This window comes from Mchenga conophoros, linkage group LG7 (genome assembly GCF_057382185.1).
Source record: "Mchenga conophoros isolate Kocher_MC1m ecotype Shallow Benthic linkage group LG7, M_conophoros_male_GT1.1, whole genome shotgun sequence".
NCBI classification, from domain to species: Eukaryota; Metazoa; Chordata; class Actinopteri; order Cichliformes; family Cichlidae; genus Mchenga; species Mchenga conophoros.
Window position 1 is genome coordinate 12,963,738 of NC_140532.1, and position 18,610 is coordinate 12,982,347.

General features: G+C 41.4%; 1 protein-coding gene across 1 annotated transcript in view; it reads left to right on the top strand.

Annotated features, from left to right (window-relative positions):
- The window catches only part of roraa (RAR-related orphan receptor A, paralog a), a 187,284-nt gene that overhangs the window by 22,092 nt on the left and 146,582 nt on the right, over nt 1-18,610 (top strand). The window lies entirely within an intron of this gene.

An 18,610-nucleotide genomic window follows, 5' to 3' on the forward strand; every position in this document is an offset into this window, starting at 1 on the left:
CTCCTGCTGTAATTTTTTTTCATGATTTCTAGAATAAAAGTGAAGATAATTGGAAAATAATTTTCTTGCTATTGCTTCTTTGTCCATGAGAAAAGCATCTTCTGCAAGAGATCAATAGCAGCTCATCAGTCTTTTGAATGTACCAGCGTGAGAACTAGAGTCAGCCTTCATGCAAGTCAATGAGCACCTGGAGCGCTTTTCCCAGAGGCCACTAAGTGTGCATAGCAAGGGACTACAAGGGAACTGCAGCAAGGTCTCACATCCTGCTTTGATAGGACAGAGTCAGGGAGGCTTCGTGCGGAGATGCCGGGCCCGCCGAGGTTTACACCACCTGTTTGTTTCCCTTCTCCTGAGCGGCACAGATCTTACATGCCTTTCTGTGCCCAGCCTGCTGGGAATTGGGGTGTTAGATACAACAAAAAAGGTGACTGAGGTGTGCTGAGTTCGGGTTTATGATTTATTAATCTGCACTCCTTTAAATTCCAAACTAACGGTGTGGGGCTACCATGCACACTCTGGGGAGTAATCTTGAAACACAGAACAATTCAGATTCACTGAATTACCGTCTTCTCCATCTGATGGAGAATAGACAATGCGGTAGCAGAGTGCAGCTGAGAGACACGGGGAACAAAAGCTTTAAAGCCAAAAGTTCAAGAAATGGAGGTCACAGGCAAAGAAAAATGTGGTTTCACTTTTCATCTTGTGGACTATATTTTAGTACTCAAGCAGCAAGCTGTGGATATCCCGCAGGTCTGTTGGGTATAATTTTGGATTAATCTCACATGAAGAACACCTTCTCCTATCAAGTTTTTTCCTGTCACTCGTGCTTTAAGAGGTGCAGTAATTTAGAAGTTGGGTATGATTACAGTTAATTTAGTCCCACCTGTGAGACTCTAAACACAAAGAAGTCAAAGTCAACTGTTCTGGTACAGTAGTGGCCTCAGGTGTACTTATCTACCGTGGAGATTTATCCAGCAGGAGAGATTTTTTTGCCAGACATTTCTTTGGCAATCTTTCACTACTTGACTTGGCTCTGTATTTTGGGTGTATCACCCCAGCCAACAAGGTGGTTAAAGAAGCAACAATGTTGAAGCATGCACATGTCAGAAGGTGTCAGATCATCATTACAGCTTTTTTTTTTCACATAAACTCATGTTAGTGTTGCTTTGGAGGAATGCGTGCTAAGCTTGTAAAATAAGGTGCGCTGTGAATTTAAAACACACCGAGGCCATTTACCAAATATTTCGCCTTTGCAGTCCATCATCCGCCACAGCACATTCTGTGTAGTGTAAAATTTCACTATCTCCGCAGAGCTGTCAGCTGCACACCAGATTTCACTCTAGCTGCATGTGAAGTCCATTATGTGCAACCATTCCCCCTCGGTAATACACGGGTGTCACTTCGAATGTACTTCTTCTTGGGTTACTTTGATATCTTTAACATGATGGCCATCCATCATTACAAATGTTCTGGTCTCTAGCCTGGTGTGTCAAGTAGTTGCAGCAATCATGAAAATATGATGTATTTTATGACACAGCCAACACCATATGGTAGTGTGTGTAGTACACAGGCAATAAATCACTAGAAAATTGTACATGCAGTCCGCTCCTTTGTCTCAGTTTTAGAAATTATTCGATAATAATCTAATAAGCAACATGTGTCATGTTACTAGTTTATACAAATTCCTTGGGAAAAGAGAATCCCGTTAACCTGTCAACTAGCAATATATAAAAAAGTAAGTGCTAACTGTGTAAAAAAAAGGTCTTAGGAGAAAAAACAGTTTACTAATTGATTATTCTTGGGGTTTTGGGGGTTAATTCCTGTACAAATTTCAACCCAGACTAGAGAAAAATGAGAAACTGGCAAATGAAATGTAATTTTAAAAAATTCATCACAAAAATAATGAAATTTCACTCAGAGGAGTAAACTTTAAACATTCATAGCTACAAAGGAAAAAGGTTTTTAAGGAGATTTTCACTGGGAGCTTTAGACACGTTGTTCTAGACTCTCCCATAGATGAGTTGGTGAAATGACTGTTAATAAACTGTGCTTATTACAAAGAGATAAGTGTGTCTGATTGTTGGTTTTGTACTGGCTGTCTGGGGTTTCCTTTTAAAGTGCTGCAACTGAGAGGGCAAAGCTGCTCCTCTGCCCATTAGAGCAGAACCACTATCCTTCACCTGACAAAGTTTGGGAAAGGACACGGATGTTTCCAGTCTACTTCATAGAGTTCAGCATAGCTCCGCCTTGGGAACCCAAGTTTTACGTTTGAAGAGTGGATGTGAGGGGTAAATGGGACAGGGGTGATGGGCCGGTGGGGGTCTGTATGAGCGGACACGGATGCGGGGATGCGAATAGAAGGTCTAAAATAAGAAGTAGCCCCTTGGTCAGAGTCGTGGCAGATGGAGGCTCAAAGAATGAAAGGATGCCAGCATTCTTTGTGCAGTCTGGTGCCAGCAGAGCACTCGATGGACCACTTGAGACCGGGGTAGGGCCGATGTGATAAGACAGCTGCCTTAGCCTAACCTCCACAAGGTCATTTTGGCCAGAGCAGAGTGTCGTGCTGATGAGGGGAGACACCCTGAATCCTGAGAACGACAGCTGAGTTGAAAGGGAAACAAGTCGTGATTTCTTTTTTCTTGTTTTAAGCTATGGAACTTGAAAGATGCATTTCCAAGAACCATTATTAACGTTTGCGCAATGTAAACCGAGCTCTCTCATGTAAGTGACTGCGGAAGGAAGTTGCATTGGGTGTGAAAGTTTTAAACATTAGCAGTCTGTTTCTGAACTATGTTTTAAATGAGCTACCCAGTAAATCAAAGCAAAAATTAGCATGGAGAAAGTTTGGAGGTGCTAATGACTTTGACTGTCCCTGTGGAAAGGCTTACTGTTCCAGAGAAGTTGTAGAGTCGTGTGTGTGCGTGCGTGTGTGTGTCTGCGTTACGGAGAGCGAGCAGAGTGTGATTCACTAGTTAATAAATCATGCCAGATGAGTTTATCATGGAGATACAGAAGCTCCTCTGGGTCCTGAGCTAACAGCGAGTATCTGGGAGCTGGTACAACACATGATGAAATGCCGTTGTCACGTATATCATTTTTATAGCCCCTAACTTTTTACCTTCATTGCTGTCAAAGGGGCAGGATGAGTGACTGTGTATCAAATATCCCAATGTGCTTTAAGGAGGAGCCGGCTGACTTATCAAACTAGAAACATTTCGGCTCATGCACTACATTCCCTGCCACAGCATCTTAAAATCACTTTTTATCAGCTTAATCCAGTTTGATTATCTGCTGGCAACAAATTAACTATTCTTGTTTACTATAATTGAGTTCTTCGATGAGCACTTGGTAATTCTCCTGAAGTTTCTCATCTTTGCTTTCACAGGGGAATTGATGGTATCTCCCTAGATGCTCTTATCTTTATACAGATGATACAGCTTGTCATCCATTGGGGAGTGTACTTGGATAATCATCAATAAATTGACTTGATACGTTGTGACTTGGTGGCTAAGTAAGCCACGCTCCAAATGAGGGGGGGAATGGACCTCGATCACGCCTGTAATTTTTTTCTTTTTTGAATAACATTTCTTGGAAAATCTTGCTTTATTTAGAATGGACCAAACTCTTTGGAATGACATTGAAGGCAAGAACGGGCAGTGCACCATTCCTCCTGCGCTCCTCTTAGGGAATAAAAGTCAGTATAACGGCTATCTCAGCTAATGACTTGGGAGAACAAACCTTGGTCTCTTAACATCGAAGACTTATTATTTTTAGCTCTGGCCAATGCTAAGCTTATCCCTCTTATAGGGAGCACGTTTTGTGATATCAGATGTGGAAATTAAAGCTAAATGACTTAAGGGGAAGATTGCCCACACTGCAAGTAGGCTACTCTGACCTTCAATAAAGCTAAGCTTGACATGCCTATTTCCCCTCTTTTTTTGCTCAGTTCTTTTCAAATCAGTGGGCTTGTAACATGATGGTTTGGTATTAACTGCCATCAATTTCCTGCTTTCTCCAGGGTCCTTTTTTTTTTTTTTTTACAATGCAGTGAGCTGTCCTACAGGAAATATACTCGAAATTGTGTCTGTTGTTTTTTTTTGTACTTTAATAATTCCTCAATCACAGTTTTGGTTTCTTACTTTGGCTTGACATATTGAACTATTGATCAGCATTTAAATAAGTGGTTATGTATAAGAAACAGCACTAAAAATGTAGGTTTTGCCTGCTGTTAAGTTGTTTTTTCTTTGGCTGTCTCTTCTTTTGCTTGTTTCCTGTCGGTGGCTTACAGTGATGTTTGCCCTTAATGCTTCCGCAGTTGCTAAGATATAAGTCACTCGTTTAAGCACTTTAAACTCTAAGTCACACGGAGCAGGATCATTTAAAAGTTACCTTTTTCGTAACAGCTGTTGTGTGTATTTACTTGCTGTTTATTTTGTAACACCTCAGTGGGTGGACTACATGGATTATTTTGAGTTTTTATTTTTAATGCTTTTTTTTTCCCCATATGCCCACTCTCACCTCTGTGCCTTCTGAGTCGCAGGAGAGCTCAGAGCTTCAAAGTTCCTGTTGATGTTTTTGACTCCTTCTAGTAATGAGATGAAGTACAGTACATAAGGGGAAGAACTCTCAAGCTGCTTTTCCAGGGGGCTTTGGAATACATTTGGTAAAATGTTTATGATGCCAAAGACCAGGGCTGGCTTCTCATTAGCTGATCTACCCGTTGCAAGTGTTACAGCGGCATTAGTCTTTTGGGTTAATCTTCAAACGTTCCCATATTTATACCCATCAAATACCAGTGACTGCCTGCGACACCCCTGTGTGCATTCGGGGAACTTGCTTAGTTAAACGCCACAGAATAAATGCAGAAATGTGAGCTAAACTTGACAAGATCAAACACACTGGTGAATGTACAGACGCTGGCCAGTGTTCTAAGTGTGCTGCATTATTCATGTTCTCCAACATGGGGTCCCTAATGAGAGTCTGGTGTCTGTTTTTTTGGAGTTGGAAAGCGTGGAAGTCTGTGTGACCCGTACATGAGTCTGTGGACAAAGCTTTGCATTTTGTGGTGAAAGTGGAATTAAAGGCAAACCAAGTTCATCACCACTCCAATTTAAAAGAGTTTTGATCCAAGTCCTTGAAATCGTTCGCATTCATCACAGCGTCATGTCTTTTCGTGTTTGCCTGTCCTACAGTTTTAACACTCACAAGTCATTTTTTGTAACCCTAATGTAACTTAAGTACGGGTATAATAATTAATGTCAAAAAGGAGAACATTCTGCAGTATTTCCTCAAACACGATGCTTAGTTTTTCCAAGCATAATTTTTAACTTAAAAAAGTTTTCTTAACAGCACAATAGGCCGTTTTATGATATGCTGTAGACTTGACACTCCCTCCGGAGGGTTCCTCTCACATCAAGCGGCTAAGGCCTGTGGTTAAATGCAAAATTTACTGCTAGCATTGTAATAAGCCAGTGCAACAAAATAAGGATTATCACCCTGCGGCATGCTGGTTCAGTAAGAGGACGCTGAACCAAAGGCTGAGCATCCATCCTATTAACACCACATATCCCTTGAAGAGTAAGCAGCAGGTTGCAGCTGAGCATGTTGTCTTCATTCTTGAATCAGAGCTGGCAATAACATATTCAGACTGAAGGGCCTCAATTAGACACTTTAAAACTCTGTGTAATTGGCGTATTTCTGCAGATTGCCTGTGGATATGTAATGCTCAAATTAAAACAGCCTAACTTTATGTCTGTGGTGCTGTGATTGTCATGCAGTGTGGTGGCAAGGCAGTGGAGGTGCTGTCATTTTTGTATTTCAGTGGCATAATTGAGGCCCAGTACATGGTACTCTATGTGTTTATGAATATTGAGAATCTGGCAGCAATGGACAAGACAGATTTGCCTCCAAAGTAAAAGCTGCACCTTCGGACCGTGGAAAAAAAACCTAATCATGTTTTTGAGGGTGTATTTTAAAAAAGGGGAAAATTAAACTACACCAAGCTAAAATGTTAATCACATTTCATTTTAGACTCGTCTAACCATTTTTTTTCTGAGTTTCAGTATCTTATAAATAAAATAATTACATTAAAATTACATTATGGGATTGCACAGTTTTGGCAGATACTGGTTAGAGGCACCAGCCTTCAGCCATGCAATCCATCATGTCCTTCAGTCCATTGAGGGCATTTTTGTGAAATGATTTTCCAAACTACCTTTAGGTTACTTTAATGCTTAAGTGCATTAATTTGTTGAATAAACTGTTGAAACTCTGATCTGATTATTAACAACAGTATAGTAATTTTTTTTTAAATTATTTTTAATCACTGCTCAAATGACTTAACTGGGGACTGTTTGGCTTACTGTGTTACAAAATGAAAACCTAAAGTCTATCCACAGAGGGACTGTATAAGTCACATTACAAAGAAATTAAAGCTTTGTCAAATGTTTTCACTGGATACAAAGTACAACAGTGGTCTTGGAGCATCTGTGTTTGGGAAAACACTAAAATCGGAGGACCAGCAGATCTAATTTTATTCCCATAAACTGCGGTTCACAGCAAGAGGGTCCCGGATTCAGTTTCCAGTCTGGTTTAAATCCTTCTGTGAGGGCTTTGTATGATCTCCCTGTGCCTGCCCGAGTTCTGTCAAGACACTTTACCTTCCTGCAACAGGCCATCCACGAAAGCCCCGTAATAGACTGCAGTCCTGATTTCCAGGGTGTACCCTGCCTCTTGCTCTATGACACTGGGAATAGACTCCGTCTTGTTTAAACACCACAAGAGATGTTTGGTTGACTTCGAATCCCTGTTATTCCAAATGTATGACTTTATACATAGGTAAGTTAAAAACCAGTACTTAAGTTTTTTCATGTGTTTTCGTTCAAGTGGTTCAAACCTTTGTAAATTTCACCACTTCAGCCAACACAATTCAAAAGACGCAACTTTTATGTTAAAGGAAAACTGGGTCTGGTGCTATCGAAGACTGTAGCTTTATATTACCACAAGTAGCTGAATGAAAATAGGAAATATCCTCAAAACTAGAATTTTTCAACAAATGCAAGTGATTCAAACTTCATGCACGAATCATGGTGCACTGCGTTCACCAGCCACGGGTGAGTGGGTATTGATTCCTTGCAAGCACAGTCATTGTGCAGAGCCACACAGAAACATGTTCACTGAAATGAAACCTCAACCATAGCTTGTAAAAATGGTTCTGCATTCACTGTCAGACAATGACCAACAAATGCAACCGGGAGTCATGACCCTCGTATCAGTTGTCTGCTAACCGAATGTCCCAAAACATTATTGTTGCCCCTGGTTGAGTCATCAGATAAAAGCCATTGGGTTCCCAAACTGATGTTGCCCCAGTCAGGAATGCTCATGTAACTGCACTACGTATGTGAATTATACAGTTCAAATGACATGAGAGACGAGACAACACCACGGCCACTTGCAAACCCACATGCTCATATATGCCAATTATTGATCATCCTGTTTTTATATAAAGCAACATATTTCTGAAAGTTAAATATTTGTGGGTTGGCCACTTTTAAAACTTTTTAATTAAAAAACATATTTTGGAGAATTAGATTTACCAATGTGTATTACAGCTTTAGCAGTATTTTTCATCATCAGGCCTTCTAACAGTTTTTCAGAGAAACTTGAATTGTTTAGTTTATACAAACCTGCAATTACAATCCACGTATTAACATTTTTTAATGTTTTTGTGACAGATGAACCATGAACCTCTCTGACAGATGACAGAGAGCCACAATTTAAGGTCACACAAAGCAACAAAGATAAAAAATAAGACAAACAGTGATAAAAGGCATCACGTGTAATGCAATATAAAAATAAAAGCAAGTCTATAAAAATGCGTCAAATGAAGGCTCATGATTTCGCTACCCTTATCTCATTGCAAAGCTGAGGGAGCCTGATGGTAAAAGAAAGGCCATCTTTAGATTTAAGCCTTGACTTTGAAACAGCCAGGAGGCCTGCACCTGAGGATCCATGGCTGTGAACTGGCTCATAAGATAAGATAAGATAAGATAAGATAAGATAAGATAAGATAACCTTTATTAGTCCCACACGTGGGAAATTTGTTTTGTCACAGCAGGAAGTGGACAGTGCAAAAGTTATGACGCAAAAATTAGAATACAATAAGAATAAATACAGTACACAGCTGTACAGAATAGAATAAAATAATATACTATATACAGTAGAATAAAATAAAATAAATATACAATAAGATAAAAATAGAATACGAATGCTATATACAACTGAGTAAAAATACAACGATGCCAGAAAAGATTATTGCACTTAGTGTTATTGCACATGTGTGGATGTGTGTGTTTGTTCAGTTAAAGTCTTTGTTGTGGAGTCTGACAGCAGTGGGGAGGAAAGACCTGCGAAATCTCTCCGTCCCACACCGTGGGTGCCGCAGTCTCCCACTGAAGGAGCTGCTCAGTGCTGTCACAGTCTGCTGCATGGGGTGGGAGACGTTGTCCAACAGGGATGACAGCTTAGCCGCCATTCTCCTGTCACTCACCACCTCCACTGGGTCCAGAGGGCATCCTAGAACAGAGCTGGCCCTTCGGATCACCCTGTTCAGTCTCTTCCTGTCCCCAGCAGAGATGCTGCCGCCCCAGCAGACCACACCATAAAAGATAGCAGAAGCCACAACAGAGTCATAGAATTTCTTCAGGAGTGGGCCCTCCACCCCAAACGACCTGAGTCTCCGCAGCAGGTATAGCCTGCTCTGCCCTTTCCTGTAGAGGGCGTCTGAGTTATGAGTCCAGTCCAGTCTGTTGTTCAGATGAACACCAAGGTACCTGTAGCTGTCCACAGCCTCAATGTCCATACCTTGGATGTTCAGTGGTTGCAGTGGAGAATGCTTGTGCCTGCGGAAGTCTACCACCAGTTCCTTGGTTTTACTGGCGTTGATCTGGAGGTAGTTCAGCTGGCACCAGTCCACAAAGTCTTGGGTCAGACCTCTGTACTCCTTGTCGTCCCCATCAGTGATGAGGCCGACTATTGCAGAGTCATCAGAGAACTTCTGCAGGAAGCACTGGGTGGAATTGTGGGAGAAGTCTGCAGTGTAGATGGTGAAGAGGAACGGAGCCAGAACCGTTCCCTGTGGGGCCCCCGTACTGCAGACGACCCTGTCCGACACACAGCCCTGAGTCCTCACATACACATATCATCAGATTGCACAATTAGGTTAATCTGCTGCAATGCTGTTTCCTTTGTCACTTCTTTAAGTTGTATTATAGAAACCAGCTGTGGCGCCCATGCTTATGCATCCTTTATCAAATGGATGCAAAATCAAGCCGAAGCCTCCCTTTTCCGTGCTGTCCACTTAGAGTTGGCTGTTGGCGCGGAGGCAACACTGAGTCATTTTACTGTAAGCGACAAGTATCTGGCTACATTTTTCACCAAGCTCAGGTAAACAGTGGAAATTTGAGGAAGTGCTTTTAAAACACACAAATTGTCTAACAAGTGTTCTCCAGTGACCGACACTGACGGAGTGCTTCTGGGGGGAAAAAAGGCAATAACAGATGCTCTAAGAGCTGGGAAAATATTTTGGTTTTAAGTCCAGTAATAATTAGTGTGACTGCCAAGTTACTGAAAGTTTGTGACCTTTCTGTTATTCTGACTGTATCCATGAGCACCTAGTTACAGCATGAAAACATCCTGCTCTTTGCCGTCACAACAGTTTTTCCTGTCAGTATTAGCTCTATAGCAGCTCCTTGTTGCTTCAGTGCAACCATGTAGACAGGCCTGACTGCTCTCCAATCCAAACATGTCAGCCTCACCATGTCTTTTCTGCAGGCACAAGCCACCCTCTGTTTGTCACTAAGGAACAAACACATGCGTAGTAAAGGAAAGCCCTAACCTCAGCCTCTGGAGTGTGAGTCCTCTCAGTTTAAACAGCTACTCAGCATGGCTACCAGACCCTTCCGGGAGGGGCCTGGTTAGTGGCCAGAACCTGAGTCCACCCAGAGTCCCAGCAGATCTGTGCAGCCAGTGGCTGATGGGCTATGTGAGAGGGCTTGTTACACACACCCTGGTTAAGAAACAGCTGGGGGTCCAGTTCAGGCAGGGGGCTCTGCCCACGGATCAGACGCTGGATTCTGTCTTTGTGACTCCATGCTGGCAACCTCATGAATGTTTCAGTGAAGTGCTGTGAGGTCTGCCTGAAGAGCCTGGCCTAATCCGGCACTCCTCGAGCCATGCTGCTTCACCTTGCCATGGAGACGCGGCTTCTCATCGAGGGGGCTGAGATGTGGTCAAGCAGAAGCAGATGTTGAACTTCCTGGGGGCTGCTTTCGTTTCTTCCCCCCAGTGCATAGAAAGGCAGGTGGGATTAGAGCACTGGGGCATCCAGCTTTTTCTCTCTCTCTCTCTGACTGCTAACAATCCCTGTATTGAAATCCTGTCAGCACACTGCTTTGTGTCTTCCATTTGCATTTTGTTGTAGTGTGCATCTTGAATTGCTCGCTATGCTTCTCGAATTGCTCCGTCTGGCAAGCATCTTGCAAAAAAAGGAGATCCATCCAAATACTAATAAGGCCTCTTTTATACGGAAACTTTGGTGCTTTTGTCACTTTGCAAGTCCGCTTAATTTTTCCAACCCGACTTAACTGAATAATGAGAAGAGGTTGGCAAATGACAAACTGACCTGAGTAAGAACAAACATCAGTGCACAGAGTGTTGTGACATGCGAGTGTTATTCATGCACAGTCAGCAGGGCTGTCTCTTTTTCTCCCTGTGGTCATTGACTTCAGCTTGTAAGCTTCCTGTTTCCGATAATTAAAGGTGAAGCGTGTGTGTGTAAGTATGTGTGTGTGTAAATAAAGGGAAGCTAGATCATGAGCAGGTTGCCTAACTATAGACTACTTAACGAGCAGGCGCATCGATAGCCTTTGCCCCGTAGAAAGCGCTAGATGCTGCTGCTGCCCACTCGCTGACTAAGTAAAGGCTACATTTGCATAATTATCTGTTTAATTGGTGGGCCACTGCCAGAAAACTGACCTTTTTTGGGTAAGCAGTAGCATCCACACTAAATTTATTACAAAGATACGGGGGAAGAGATTACAAAGAAAGCAAACTGCCAGCTCATGGGTTTCTTCTGCTTAACCTGATAATCGTTTGCGCTCATAAACACTTTTCTGCCCACGCACATTTGCAGGAGATAATTTGCCAAGTGATTTTAAAGCAATCATGTTGCTCTGACGTGACAAGAGTATCCGCTATGATTGCAGGCTTTATCATGCTGCCGAAAATAAAATCATTTTTTCAGGAGGGGGACAGAGTCTGGTAAAGTTTGCTCTACTGCCAAATGCAGTTAAATGAAGATAGGTGTTTTTAGTTCTCAATGATAAAGAATAAATCTGATTTTTTTTTTTTTTATTGTAAAGAGTTTTGTCTCTGCTGAGCATCAACACATGATAAGGTTCCCATCTGTGTTTTACAGTCCAGTGACAGTGGAAAAGCATTAATGCCCCTCCCCCTTTCCTGAGCACAAATACCCCCCGCCCCGCCATCTCCATCCTGTTTTCATCTCCCAGGCTTCAGCTGTGGCCCTGTGAAATGCTCTAAAGCTGAACAATTAACTGAGAGACTGTGAAAACGATTCATGTAATTAATATTTTGTACAAAAAGAAGTGGCAGAAGGATTGGGGGAAAAAAAGAAAACATAAAGCTAATTTTAATTGAATCTATCCCTGGGAACAGGTCAGACGAGCATGCTCAATTTATCTACGCTATCGAAATCCCACTGGCCAGTGTAGACATAAAGGTGTGCGCGCGCGCGTGTGTGATTTGTTGCTCCGAATAATCGCGTTCGCATTCTCCCTCTGAGAGGCCGTATTCAAGCGTACACTTATCTTTTTCTCCTCATGCTGGCTCGGTGTAGTGGGAAATGCAGTATTTAGGAGGAACTATGCAAGAAACTGTTGAATCAGTAACTTTGTTCCATGCGACGCTGCCTAAGCTCTGCAGGGTGTTGTGCTTTGGAATACAGTCTCAGTTTCCCTCAGTGGCGAAGCTTACGCTCACTCTGTGTGTAGGCTATCAGTGGTGGGTAGAGGGCTCCTTTGAAACTGACTATAGTACGAGTGTTTGTGCCTACTGCTGCTGCATTTGCTGCGCTGGGCAGCTTCTGATCAGCCTGAGCCTTGCCTGTAGAGAGCTGGCACAGCCTCCAATCCTATTCTATGTTCAAAGGTAAAGCAGACCTCTCATAGGCCCCGTCTTTGATGTGCTCTTCGACACTAGAGCCATATCTCTGCCACTGCACATCTCTTGGCAGACAACAAGAGCCAGTCCAAGGGAAGGAAGAAAAGAAAAAAAAACTTAATTTGCCAGTCACAATTCATTTCTACAGACATGGTTCATATTCAATTGCGGGCCTGTTTCTTGAGCCTGTTGGTATTATTTACGAGAGGAGCACAACAACGGCAGAACAAAGTGGAGAATTAAAAGGGCTGCTGCATTTAAGCCTCCAGTGCTGGTTGGTTGGGAAGCTGAGCCAGGATTAGCGGTAGAACAATGGTTTCCTCACAATGAGCATCCTCCATATAGCACATCATTGTATCTGCTGCAGATGGAAGGCTCACCTATAAGCATGCGACTGAGACTAAATTTACCGCTTCTTCATGAAATTGGTGGGTTTAAATGACACAAATGGCACCTTATGAATCATTTATTATGATATTCCGATTCCCAACCCCACAGCAGCCATTTTCCAGCTATTCCATTGGTGTTTAAATTAGCTTGGAATTATGCAAATGATCCCAACAAGGGGTTAAGTTTACCATCACTCAGCTTGTTATGTTGCATTTGCCAAAGACAGAGCATAGAGCAAATGAAATCAAATTCACTTTGGCAATGGAGGTATATGACCACTATCTCCGAGGAGTATCTGTCTTAATGATTTATTTTACCACAAAGACCTCTGAGAATTAGCAGTTGGGGGTGATATTCACGACGTTGTTTCAGTGTTGCAGATTAGTGTCCCTTGGATGCCTAATAGGAAAGGAGTTGAAAAAAGTGAGGAGATGCCCGTTTGCTGGCTTCACTGGGAAAATCACAAGTTTTGGGAAAAGGGATCATATTCCCTTGTTTCCAGTTTACTGCAGATGTGGCTTAAACATCTCAGTTTGGTTTATCTGAGCTATCGCCTCCAAAAAAATAAGTCTGAGTGACTCAGGCTGTAAGACTGAGTTCATGAGTCAGTGTTTAAGGTTTATTTATCATTGGTTGTCATGCAAACAAAGCAGGGGCTACTGAATAGACATCTTTGCATGGAGACACTCCCGCACAACTGTTCAGCTAAGATAATGTCATCTGTGATGACTGTACGCTGGCGATGATGACTATACAGTAGATCGATCCATATTCACTTAGATTTAATGGATTACTTACTTTTCTTCTACCCACTACTCTTATAAATGCTCATGTAGCTTGCTTCTAGACAAGTTATCACATCAGGCTCGTCTAAAGACTCCCATCACATGGGCAATTTTGAAACAGAAAGAGATTTGTAGCATGCCACACCCATGCTCTTTGATGGTATGTGGGGAAAAAGAAGTACAATTTAGATGTGGAGAAACCACCTTGAAAAAGCACCAGTTAATCCTCTATGATAAGCTCTTTTTCAGCTGTTCACTTTACAGGAACCAGCAAGAGAATCCTATCGTTGCGCATACCACAGTCAGGATTAGATTTTGTTGGCACATTTGACAGGAGATTGAAATAGATCCTTGTGAATGAATGGGTCCTATCAGGATGTCTGGGTGAAAATAACTTTCTTGGAATTTCATGTACAGCGATAGTTTGTGAAAATTATAGAACATTATGGGTTTAGGTGTATATTCATCCCCGGTACCATAAACATTTAGTTTGATGTCAAATTCCCTCAGTCTAAGTATGTGGATGTACAAATATGATAATACAAAATTACTGATTTCACCTGGAATATTTTGGCAGTGCTGAAAGTAAACACCAAGACTCCAGTCTTTATATCCAAAGAAAATTCAAAGATTTTTTCTTAAAGACAGAAAGGCTGGATTGCAGTTTTGTGGCTTTTTAAGGGCAACAGGCTAGATAAGAATTTGGTGATGACTCGGTTGAACTGCATGTGCGTGCACACAGACACGCACACAACTAAAACTATACTCACTATTTCACTACATAAGCTTGTAAGAAACAACCAGAGGTCCTGCTAACATTTCCTCTTACCTGGATTACATTGATGGTAAGTGTTTTTATTTTTCTCCTATATTCTGTGTCAGTAAGCGATCAACTCCAAAACCACGCTGCATATCAAACAATGAATTTTGTGTACAGCTGCAGTCCTAACACGAGTGCATCTTGATTTGATGTCATACATTTCAATTTGCAGTCAAACATAATGTTTCTGAAATATTTTTAGTTCTGTTGTCAGTATTCCTGTTCAGATATTCAGAACATCTCCCATATATGCTGGTCACCACTAGCATGCTGAGTGCACTGATGCCACTCAGGATTTCAGCATGTGGATATTAACAATGACAGAAAAATCATATCACAACAAATAGCTTTCAGGCACTAATCTCACAACCTAACCGAATTCACAACTTGCCGTTGCTGTTTATTAGCAGACATGTGACACCAGCAATAATATGACACTTGCTCATTTGTTATATGCCAGCTGTCATTATTGCTTCTCTTCTGTCCCAGCCTTTGAAACTAGTTGATAATCCCCAATCCCTATTTGATAAACAGCACTTGGTTGGTTTTATTCCTCGATCCAGGCTGAACTTACAGTACCGTGCAAAAGTTTTGAGCCACCTCTCATTTTGAGCTTGACTTTCTTCACATTTTTAAAGTGGTCTTGAGCAACAGTTCTCCAGGGTTCCTGAAGGCCATTACAATTTTTTTTGGACATTTGGCTTTGGCTGTTCTTTTTCACTCATTTTCAATCCAATCCTTGTACCTTGTTAAGTTACTTAACACTGACCTTTGAATCATTCAAGCATAAAAAAGGCCCCTTATGTAAGGGATGAACCAGTGTTGTGCCGTAACAGACAACGTAGCAAAGAACCGGTAGAACCTATAAATCGCATCTTTTGGCACAAAAACATCTTATTTGTTCCAATTTCTTTCAGTAAATCTGTGAAAAATGTCAAAGATAACACAGTCTGACAGGCATAAAATAGTATTTTTCACCAACAAGGTGATTCCCAGAGAGTTATTGGCTGAAAACTCAGTGGATCCATCTACTGATGGCTGAAGCCTCATCAGAAATGGTCTTAAGGGAAGAATGGCTGTTAAGAAGCCATTCTTAAGGAAGGGAAACAGGAAAAAAAAGCTGAGGTATGCCAAATTATTCAAGAACTGGACTGAAAATAAGTGGCAACAGGTCTTGTACTGTGATTAATGCAAATTTGGGAATTCTACTTCAAATTCTCAATGTGTATAGATGAGGTAAAGAGTGAGGCACAACTCTAAGTCTCCACAGCCATCTGTAAACAGGATGCTGTGTCCTGGTTGTTAGCTGCATTTCAGACAGTGGTGATCTTATCAGAATTGATGGAATTATGAAAATAGAAAAGGTGACAATGATCTCAAACACGGGTATGGAATCATACTTGCGCACAATGGATTGCCATCCCCAGAGTGTGGACCTCAAGACTATTAACCTGTTGTGGGATCATCTTGACAGAGAGCAAAACAAAAGGCAGAGAACTATTCCTGAAGACCACTTCAGAAATTAAAGTTTCACAATGAGAATCCAGGCTATGTTGAACATTGAAGTTGGTAATACCAAATCGTTAAAACTGTACAAACTCTTGATTCTGGTCATCATTTCTTTACTTGGATGACTGAACATGCATCAAGATATTTCCATGTATTTTTCAATAAATTACTACATCTTTTTTACCATTTTCCTATTTCCCATTGAATGAAAGTAGAGGATAGGCTTGTCTATTTGTTAGCAGAACCAGCACGTTTCTAATTTGTACAAAAGAGCAAAAGCCTCAGGTGCAATAGCCAAAAAGCAACCATCTGTAACACACCTGACAGTGCCACGGTCAGATAGCCACAACCCCAACAGACCCCAAACATGCTTCTGTTTAATTTCAAAGCACTTTATTCATGTAAGCAATAAAATTATTACCTGATTGCACTTCCCTGCGCTGTGGAGTCTTTTAGAATCGTTTAGGTTTTGTTTTAGGTTTTTGCTTTTGTTTTGATGAACTCATCTTGTTTCCAATCACTGTAGGCAGCTCTTTTCAGCAAAAGATGACCTGTCAAGCAGCACATGTAGCAAAAAATTTGTGAAGCTCTGTGAGGATTTAGTACCTAAAGGGCCAGATATTATTGTAAGTGGGTTTAAAACAGAGCTTAAGGGTGAACTGAATATTGGAATCAATTGGACAGAACCACTTATCGGGATTAATGTTGCTATGCTGGATGTATAAATAAGAAATTGCATGCTTTCCATATCTACTTTTAAAACATAATTATACTGCAATGATACATTTACAACCTATTTTTCTGCTCCCGAGTGACAAAAGAATCTATTATTGCACTTGCAATATCTTCTCAGTGCAGCAATAACCCCAGATTGCCAACAACATGCACGGTAGTAGAAAATTACATCTGGAAAAATATCTATTCATCGTTTTTAAGTAGACACTGAAAGATTTTTTTTTCATTTGGCTTCAGTGTAGTATGATTATTGGTGGCTAGGAAATAAAATTTTGCTTTATGCACCATTGAATCTAGCAGCTCCAAGAACAAGGACTGTACTTGTAATATTAATTTAACATTTACTTTCTCACAGTGCACTTTTTGTAATTTTAAAGATTGCTTAATGTATGCAGTACTTTATGGTGTGTGAGTGAGGATTGCCTGACTGACATCATGATATCCATCTTACGGTCGTAAGAGCAAATAATGTAAAAAGAAACCCCATCTGCTATATATTTTGTGTCTATTTTATTACCTTATAATGTCCTGGACAGAGTGAAGCTTTGCAGCGACCAGCACATTAAAACCCATTGGAACCAATTGTAGGAGAAAGGCTGTCTTGGGATGCCCTCATTGGAGAGCAGCTAGGCTCATTAGTTAAATCCCCACCGTGGGCTAATGCAGCCCTCTAGGAGTGAAGGAGAGAGGGGGGAAAGAAGACATTTCTTTGACTCCTTCTCAGGGGTTTCTTTCCCACATTTTCTTGCATGCATCAGCAGTTAAGAAGGTGATGCACGTCGCCGGTTTTAAAGCCGCCTTCATTGGGGGTTTTGCGATTCTGGGTTTCGTGCTGGTGGTCAGATGTAACAATTCTATCACGATCGTGCTGTTATATGATGTTTACTACAATGAATAATACAATCATTAAAACGAAAATTCTTTTAATGAACTTGCTCGCTTTGAAGTTTGGCCCCGAGAATTACTGAGAATGGAAAAAAAAAAAAGTAACCCAAAGGTTCTTTAATATGTCGTGTACACATGCACACAATCTGACCTTTTCCATTAATAAGTGAGAGTAAAACTCTTGTTTTGCTCATAATGATTGGGGAACTGGAGGCCACAATGCAGGCAGGTCCCCACTTAACCAGAATTTATCTTTTTGGCAGTAAAAGGAGGGGTTTTGAGTGCTGTTATCTATGGCCTCCCCCTTGAACAAGTAAACAGCCCATTTATTATTAACTCAGGTTTAAGGTAGAGCATTAATCCTCTCTGACAGTTTGCCTACTTGTTAAGGCAGCCAGTTCTTCCTCCACAGCAGATGGCTTTCAGCTGCTGTTACTCTACAATGCAGACCCTCTAGATAAGAGAGAATCCTCCAAAGTTTGTGCTGCATTGTCTGGATCCGAAATGAGTTAATATAGGCAAATACACTTGACTGACAACATCAAGATAGTTAAGACCATTTGTCAAAGTACCCTGTCATATATGGAACTCACTGTGGGGATTTTGAACAGCACCCTCGCAGACATTTTCATCTACACTTGATGCTACTGCACCTGACTTTTGGTCAACTGCAATGTTCAACTTCAAGTACATTTCATTATAAGTGTCAGACATTGCAAATGGCTATGGTGCGCTCCCATTGGATGATATAAAGTCTGACCCATTCTTCCCTTTCCCTGCTGGTGCTGTTGATAATTGCACAAGAGCTCCTGTAGAGCCAGCTGCTGAAGTGTGTCCCGACTTGAACTTGCAAACTGAGTCACCCTGAGACCGCCTCGATGGTTTTCTCTTTGACTTGTCTGCACAAAATCTCTTTGACAGTGGGACAGTAAAGTGATGTGTAATGCCTCAGTTCAACGATACAAGGTTGTTCAATAAAGATGCATACATTGCCCACTGTACAAAGGAGCAAACTTCTCTACCCCTGCTGCCTTATTCTCATTCAACCCTACACTTCAACTGACTAAAGGTTAGCACATACAGGGCAGATTTTATGGCTGGAATGAGGCAGTTTTGTGTGTACTATGAGGAATGCCTCTCAGTTTTATCAGTAAATATACCTGGGGTACAGATGAGGATATTAGATCAGTAGACGGGGTAAAAAGGAAATATATACTTGCTCTCTATTAAGACTATTGCACATGAA